Consider the following 9707-nt stretch of genomic DNA (forward strand, 5'->3'; position numbering starts at 1 on the left):
TATATATATATATAACAAACTTGTTGGTACGGTGGTACCATAAGACCGAAGAGTGTGCGTGAGAAACTTCCCTCACATATTTTCTTCAGTTTGCTTTCCCTCACCTAAACCCAAGGAATGGATGAGAAGCTTCCCTCACTATTTGTTTTTTTTTATTTTTTTTAAATAAAATTAATTGATTTTAATGATAATTGGAATATAAAAGTATAGTGTCTATTTTGTAATTTTCGAAAACTATTTTTGTGAAGAGAATTTGGAGGTGTATTCTGCCATAAGACCAAAACATAGGGGCCAAATATGCCATTTCTGGAAACTTCTTCCTTCTTCCTTGATGAACCTACAAAAAAAAAAAAAAAAAAAAAAACAAATTACAACAAATCACAAGAAGAGAGTGAGTGCGGCAATACCTCCCCCCCCCACCTCCTGTCCCGTGCCGCGGCGCGGTGTTCATCCGAGCGGGAATGGCTCCAGCGCCTCCTTCCTGCTTCACTCCGTCCGGTCTAATATTTAAGTTTTTGTATCATTATCATACGATGATTATTATTCAATTGATATGGTATTATCAACAAAACTTGTTGCCTAGGTAGACAATTTTTTTTTATTCGATTGGTTGCATGTAGATTGATTTTATTTCACATCTCTACGCTTAATATCAAAATCAACAAACTCATGGCTAAAAGTAACATTTTCATGTTGATCGTCAACAATGGTCATAGATTTCCCCACACCAAAGCTATCTTCTTAAAGGCATTATCACTCCAATTACAAAGTCGATTCCTTCAATCTCTATCTATACCATTTTCGCCTTATCATAAAGTTTTTTTATTTTATTTTATTTATTTATTTATTTTTTTTACGTGCCAGTTTAATTTCATTGAACACAACCTTGATACTTCATATTTGTTTAATTCATGCAAGCATCTACAAATTTAAACTCAATCCATACCCACGTACTCCTAATATATTTTATTTCCAAATTCGAAAAACCTTCATTCTTGCATAATTTGTATTTATTCGGGAACGCTACGCCAAGAACATTTGCAAAAACAGTTAGTCACTAGCAAATCCTTTCCTCTAGTGTAATAGTTTTTTCTCCACCATTCGAGTGTTTTATGTGATGCTCATTATCATTTCCCATAACTAAGGAGAGTATGATGTTTGGTACGGTTCTAAACAAAAATCGAACCACACAAATCGTATGTATCAGTTTTTGTAATATTAAAACTACAATGTGCATTTTTTTAATTGGTGCAGTTTTGCTGTTCTTTTACGGGGGTGCGGTTTTGGTTTTAAACCACACAACGAAAAGATGTAGTTTTCTATTGTCGTGCGGTTTTTCCAAGAGAATAGAAGTGACATTTTTCTATCAAAATTTTCGCATTGATTACCCAACACCCCTTAGCAAGACATTTAGCAATTTCTTTTATAAGTATATTTTTAGGACAAGTTTGGAAAATGTTAGTCTTGGTCCACAAACATAATCACAGCGCACACTTTTGGACCATTATGAGTTACGATGCTATATTTAATATTTTGATTCACCAACAAAAAAAAAAACAGTCTTAAACATCTATAACAACATAAAAGAATCTAAAGCATCCATAATAACACAAAATAATTTTAATATATAATTGTTGTTTTGAGAGTCGGTTTCTAGGGTAAAATCGTATCACATTGACTTTGGTCGGTTGGTTTTTGTCAAATTAAAAATTACATGATTGGTTTTTGTATTGCTTTTGGTTTTTTGATTTTCATTTGTTGCGGTTTTTTAGGTTTTTTTATCGGTTTAATTTTTGCTTACCCTCACTCGTAACAACATGATAGTTTCTTACAGACATAATCACCCCTTTTAGAGAAACCAAAGCATTCATCATTGTTTTCTTTACCTGATCATGAGAGACGCATGCAAATTAAAATCTCCAACCTATAATGAAGAAATCCTTTTTGCCAACGCATATTTATCATCTACCTTCAAGAACCAGAAAACACAACATTTACCTAGTTTTTGTTAGCATATATACATTTATGTATTTATATTTGTATTATTCTATATTAGCCTAGCCCATTAGGTATTTAGTTTACCATGTATTCGGCCCATGTCCTAACTGTATATATTGTCATGTATAATGCATATGCGAATGGGAAATGATGTGATTATCATGGTATCAAAGACCAAATCACCCTCCTAAAATCTCTCGATCCCTTTCTAATATCTCGATTCTTTCCTTTCTTCACTTCTTGTTTCTTCCTCTATCAGGCGACCTAAACCCTAGCAACCACCATGATCGGTTCTAGCGTTTCTTTGCTTATAGCAACCCCACATAAGGCATATGACATCACCAACATAAAAAAGCCTCCGCAAGAAAAGTGTGGCTCAATCTTCAAGCCCTGTTCTGCGAGAATAAGGAAGCCACTGCTTTTCAACTAGAGAGTGACCTTCAGAATATTTCTATGGGCAATCTTACTACCCATGAGTACTACACAAAGATTAAAAAGTTTTTAGCTCTTCTAGAAGGCCTTGGTGAACCTGTAAAAGAGAAACATTTGGTGATGCACACCATTAACGAGTTGTCAACTAAGTATGACAATCTTGCAGGTATCTTACGTTTTTCCAAACCCTCTCCCTCCTTTATTGAATTTCGGTCAAACCTGTGAGTAGAGGAACAACGTATGAACTCTAAAATTGTGCCCCTCCTATCTCACAATAACCATAGCTCTCCATAGCTCTTCTCGCTCCCTCCTACACGTCAGCAGCTCTTCATCAAGGGGTGGCGGAAATCAAAATTACCGAAGAAATACTCGCTGAGGTGCTCACAACAGTTCCAATCAACGTCGTCGGTCTCCTTCCTTTCCCAGTAGTAACGATGCAAACATGACCCAACCACGCTATGGATGGGTTAATTTGCCGCCTTATGGATGGGTGTATTTACCACCGTCAAACCCTCAGTCACACCCAAGTTGGACTCCCTATTCTAATCCATCACAACCCACTTGAGCAAATCAGCAACAACCCATTTCAACAATGGGTCGAACCACTACACAAGGTAGTGGACTTCTCGGTAGCAGGCCTTAGGCTCCTCATAAGGCCCATCTGCAACAGTCCATAAACTTTGACCCAACTCCTTGGGATTCGCTGGGAATCTCAGACCAACTCACTTCCTTTCCACATCTTTTCAACACGATGCAACTCAATGACCCGAGTATCGACAGATGGGTCATGGACATCGGGGCCACAGATCATGTTCACACCAACACAGGAATCTTAAAATTCTTTTTATAATAATTCTTATGCACCTCGTTCTATTTTTGTTGGTAATGGTTCTGCAATTCTTGTAGCAACCTCGGGACACTCCACCTTTTCAATTCCAAATATATATAGACCTCTTCATCTTACAAATATCCTAATCACACCCAATATCAATAAAAATCTCATATTTGTCCGTAAATCACTACTCACAATAATTGTTCCATTAACTTTGATCCTTACGGTTTTACTGTTCTTGATTATCAGACACGTCGTAACTCATCCGATGTGACAGCTCCGGGCCTCTTTATCCTGTCACCAACTCCACAACTCATGCTTTTTTCTCTACCACTTCCACCACTTGGCATCAACGACGCGGTCACCCTAGCGATGAAGTCTTGAATCATTTATTTTCTAGTAGTTCTATTTCATGCAGTACACCCAAAAATAATGTAACTTGTCAAGCGTGTCAACTTGGCAAAGACACTAGACTACCTTTTTATCTTTCTGATTCGGTTGTTTCTGCACCTTTTGAAATTATTCATTCCGATTGGTGGACATATCCTATTACTAGTTTTGGTGGTTTGCAATATTATATCTTGTTTTTAAATCATTATACGCATTACCTTTGGGTATAGGCCCTCAAACATAAATTAGAAGCCTTTTAAAAATTCCCACATTTTTCAAATATCCTTAAAAATCAATTTGGCAGCACCATCAAACAATTCCAATGTGATAATAGGGGGGGGGGGATATAATAACAAATTATTCCATGACCACTTTGCCTCTAATGGAATCACCTTCCGCTTCTCTTGTCCTCACATTTCTCAACAAAATGGGAAGTCTGAACGTATGATCCGAGCCATCAACAATATGGTTCACACCCTTCTATTTCACTGACATCTTCCACCTACTTTTTGGCACGAAGCTCTCTACATGGCCACTCATCTCCTCAATATTCTTCCTTCCATGTCCATCTCTAATGACACACCTCATTATTGTTTATATCACCATTATCCTTCATACGACCATCTTCGTGTCTTTAGATGTCTATGTCTTCCATGCCTCCACACCTCACAAAAATTCCAACCATGCTCCACTTAGTGCATTTCTCGGATACCCCACATATCACTGTGGGTTTCGGTGCTTTGATCTCTCCTCTTTAAAAATCATCATATCTCGCCATGTCATTTTTTATGAGACAATCCTTCTATATGGCTCAGTCACTCCCACTGACTCTCCTTCCTACGAATTCCTCACTGACTCTGATGTTTCCCCTAATCTTCACCACATTCTTCAACCATCCTCACCTCCGACTTCTCCTCATGAGGACGAAGCTCCATATCCTTCACCACCACCACCATAACACTTGGATTATGTATGTCACCTTCAGCGATCTCTATACGACCTCAAATAGCCCCCACGGGCCTGTTATCAATGATTTTCTCAACATGCTCTTCACATGGGTTTCCAATATAGCAGGACAGACTCTTTACTATTCACTTATCATCAGGGAACCGACACCGCTTACCTCCTACTTTATGTTGATGACATCATCCTTACTGCCTCCTCTACTACCTTGCTTCACTTCATCATCACACTGCTCAGTCATGAATTTGCTATAACTGATGTAGGAGTAGTTAACTATTTCCATGGGATTTTGGCTACTCACACCTCATAATGCAAATGGTCTGTTTCTCTCATAATGCAAATATGCCTTAGAAATCCTAGAGTATGCCCATATGCTTCAGTTCAATCCATCACACACACCACCGATACCTCTCAAAAATTGGATGCCACTGGACCTCCAATTGTAGACCCATCTATGTACCGTAGCCTTGCAGAAGCTCTTCAATATCGTACTTTTACCCGTTTGATATTGCGTTTGCGGTGCAACAGATATGCTTCTTTATGCATGATCCTAGGTAGCCTCATCTTCATGCTTTGAAGCGTATTTTGTGCTACATACAAGTGACTTTGGATCATGGTCTTCAGCTTCATGTGTCACCCACCTCCGATCTCATTGCTTACTCTAACGTCGATTGGAGTGGGTGTCTCGTTTCTTGTCGTTCGACCTCGAGTTATTGTGTGTTTCTTGGTGATAATCTTATCTCTTGGTTATCCAAACTACAAGGGGTCATATCTAGGCCTAGTGCTAAAGCTGAGTATCGAGGCGTTGCAAACGTCGTGGCTGAGACTTATTGGGTTCGTAATTTACTTCGTGAGCTTTGATGTCCGCCCGCCAAAGCTACTATTGTGTATTGTGACAACATCAGCTATGTCTACATGACTCAGAACCTGGTTTAGCACCAACACACCAAGCACATCGAGATTGATATACGTTTTGTGTGAGATCAGGTTGCTTGCTACCTTTTTCGAGTTCTTCATGTGCCTTCGTCCAATCAATACGCCAATATCTTCACAAAAGGTCTTCGGACATAGCTCTTCAACGAATTCAAGACCAGTTTGAATGTCCAAAATTCTCTTCCCATTCCAACTGTGGGGGGATGTTAGTAGATATACAATTATGTATTCATATTTGTATTATTCTATATTAGCCAAGCCTATTAGGTATTTAGATTACCATGTATTCGACCCATGTCCTAACTATATATATTGTCATGTATAATGCATATGTGAATAGAATGGGAAATCTTGTTATTATCAGTTTTAACCTTCAAGCAATATATACATATTCTATCTTGTTATGATTGTCACACAACATCCGTAGACCACGAGGATCCATATCATGAGGGAAATTAGTGATATAATACATTGAAGTTATTTTTTGTTTAAATCCTTTCTATTAATGTTTTGCGTGTTCTTATTGATTCAAATTCATAAATTTGTGATATAATATACATAAGTGATTTTTTCAAATCCTTTCTACTATAGTTTTGCGTATTCTTATTGATTCAAATTTGTACCATCCACTTCTCTTCCATTTGATATCCTTAGACGACATATTAATATTTTCAAATCGCCACCATGAACATCAACTCTACGAAGAAAAATACAATATAATAGGGAACTTACTCACATTTTGACTGGTCCTTAATTGCATAACATATTAAATATGTGACATAAAAGATACACAATGTTGGAATCCCAAGTCGAGTAGGACTTGGAGACCAAAGTAAACTTGGGGCTTAAACAAGTTGTTTAAGTTTCCTAATCTTATTCTACAAGTTGGTAGTCTAGGAATATATATATATGTATATATATATATATATATATATATATATATATATATATATATATATATATATATATATATATATATATATATATATATACCGAGACATGGACTATGCAGAAAAACGTTATTGAGTTTTTGAGTTATATTTTCTCAATAAAATTGGAGAGTTATTCCACTTTGTTTTGTGTTATTTGATTTGAATTAGTATCAGAGCTAAGGAACTGAAAGCTGTGAGATCAGTTTTCTTACCTATTGACAAGCTAGGTCATCATGGCAGACGCAGGGGGAGACGAAGGAGCTGCTCCGATGACTGTGAAAGAAAGTGAATAGACCTCAGTTCAGTGTCCCATACTCAACTCCACAAATTACACAGTTTGGTCCCTGCGTATGAAGGTTTTCTTAAGAATTCATAAGGCATGGAGTGTAATTGACCTAGGAACATAAAAGAATGAAGAGAAAAATTATCTTGCAATAGGATTGTTGTATCAGACAATCCTAGACAATCTAATCATGCAAATTAGATATGTGGAATTTGCCAAGTCACTTTGGGAAGCGATCAAGGCGAGATACGTAGGCTCTTATCATTTCAAAGAAGAGAGATTACAAACCTTGATGTCAGAATTCGATCGTCTAAGGATGACAGAGTCGGAGACAATCGATGCCTTCACGGGAAAACTTTTTGGGATCGCTTCTAAGTCGCCGAATTTAGGAGAATAGATTGAGGAATCGAAATTGGTGAAGAAATTCCTCAAATCATTAACCAGAAACTTCATACACATCGTCGCATATCTTAAATAGGTACTAGATTTAAAATCGGTAGGGTTTGAAAACGTTGTGGGTCGATTGAAGGCATATGAAGAAAGAATTAGGGAAATCAATGTTGGAGAGGGACAATCGAGGGCTCTATTCACCACAAAATCGACCGGAGATGGAAGTGGGTCATCGACAGGTGGTGGTGGTGCATCGAGTTTTCACAGAAGGACGAAGGGAAAATGGAAAGGGGCTGGTGGATCGGGTGGGTATAAGAAAACAATAGATCCAGATTTGGGTCAGCTAGATCAAATGGGCCCAAATCCAATCGCAACCCACACAAAAATAAATCCAATAATTCAACACAAGCCCAAGGTGGAAAGCTCAATTCCAATTTTGATCCGAACCACAAACCGAAAAAAGACCGGTCCAAAATTATTTGTTATCGGTGCGATAAACCGGGCCACTTCGCGTCTCAATGTGCGGACCGAATTAAAAATTACAAGAAAGTAATTTTGCCGAATATGACGATACTGATGAGACCGTATTTTTACACGAGACCGTGTTTTTAAATGAAGAAAAGGTGATACCATCTCGGTATGAATCACAAGATAACGACGTGTGGTATTTGGATAACAGGGCGAGCAATCACATGACAGGAAACCGGTCATTTTTCTCCGAACTTGATGAATGCATAACCAGGAGGGTAAAATTCAGAGATAATTTGTGTGTGAAAATCAAAGGAAAAGGTGCTATACTTTTCCAAGGAAAAAAGGGTCAACAAAGGCTGATGACAGAGATTTACTACATATCGGATCTCAAGAACAATATTATTAGTTCGGACAAGCAACCGAAGCCAATTGTGATATTCGAATGAAAGACAACTATTTGACCATGCACGATACCGATAATTTCTTATTAATGAAGGTACAAAGAACTCCAAACCGTCTTTATAAAATAAAGTTACATGTTGGAGCACCTATTTGCCTTCATTTGAGACTAAGTGAAGATACATGGTGATGACATGCGAGACTCGGACATATCAAATTCAAGTCAATGAAAAGGATGTCCAAGAAAGGTTTTGTCAAAGGGTTACCCAAATTTGATCATGAGAATCAATTGTGTGGGTCTTGCTTGGTGGGCAAGCAAACAAGAAACTCATTCCTGACTACGACAACATACAAAGCAAAACAACCATTGGAACTAGTTCACGGTGATTTATGTGGTCTGATCACACCGACAACCAAGGGTCAAAATCGGTATATTTTTACACTTACTGATGACTTTTCACGATTTGTGTGGATTTATCTCATGAAAGAAAAGAGTGACGCATTTACACACTTCAAAAAATTCAAAACTTTGGCGGAGAATGAAATTGGAAAGCCTTTGAAAGTTTTTAGAAGTGACCGAGAAGACGAGTTTACTTCTCTCGAGTTTCATTCTTTTTGTGATCAAAACTGAGTTAAACGCCACCTTACCACCCCATACTCTCCACAACAAAATGGAATTGTGGAACGAAGAAACCGAACACTTATGAACATGACACGAAGTATAATGAAGGCAATGCATGTTCCAAACTACTTATGAGGATAAGTGGTAAATCACTCTACAAATCTAATCAATCGTGTTTACACAAGAGTCCTTGGTGATACAACTCCATATGGAAAATTGTATATGATGGGTTTTGAGCAAAACAACATTCCTATGGTGTTCATGCAAACCATAATGCTTGGATCTATGTTTTTCTACTTGTACATGCATAATTGTCCAAGACTTGCATAAACCCTAATCTAGCATATCATAAAAATCGAAATCACATATAATAAACAAGTTAGAAAGATACCTTGATTTTTTCTTGAAGAACTTGAGCCTTTGAGAACCTTAGCACCTAAAATGTTGTGCCTCTAATAGATCACAAACACCAAAACAATTGGAGAAGGCAAGAGAGAGAGAGAGAGAGAGAGAGGAAGGCTAAAAATCAGCTCCTAGAACTCTTAGGGTTATGTGTAGCCGATTTTAGGTGGCCAAGGGTCCCTTTATATAGGTGAGGAGTTAGGGTTTCAGTCAAACACTTATCCGGTTGCTTAGGCTCTATGCAGCCCATAAGAATGTTCTGGAATCACTACCTTGGACAAATTCTCAAGGCTTTATCCCCAAGAATTCATCCACCTTGTCTCTAGGGTTTCCTTACCCTACTTTGCAACTATCCAATAATTACAATGTTAATCCCTTAATTTTAATTAATATCTTTTGATCACAAAATTAATGACTAATTAATTCTTGATCAATATTAATTAAACAAATAGTATTTCTCCTTTGATATATTATTCATATAATATATTGATAAACCATAATAACCTCTTTCTCTATTATTCATCCAGTCAAGTTGCTTTGGTGAAAGCAAACCAAAAGGACCATGCTACAACCGGGTCAAGTACATACCAAATATAGTTATGAGCTTAAACACCTAATCCAACAGTATAAAAGAAAACTGAATTTAGAAAATGTTCATAT

This window comes from Lactuca serriola, chromosome 4 (genome assembly GCF_051521515.1).
Source record: "Lactuca serriola cultivar US96UC23 chromosome 4, Lser_US96UC23_V15, whole genome shotgun sequence".
NCBI classification, from domain to species: domain Eukaryota; kingdom Viridiplantae; phylum Streptophyta; class Magnoliopsida; order Asterales; family Asteraceae; genus Lactuca; species Lactuca serriola.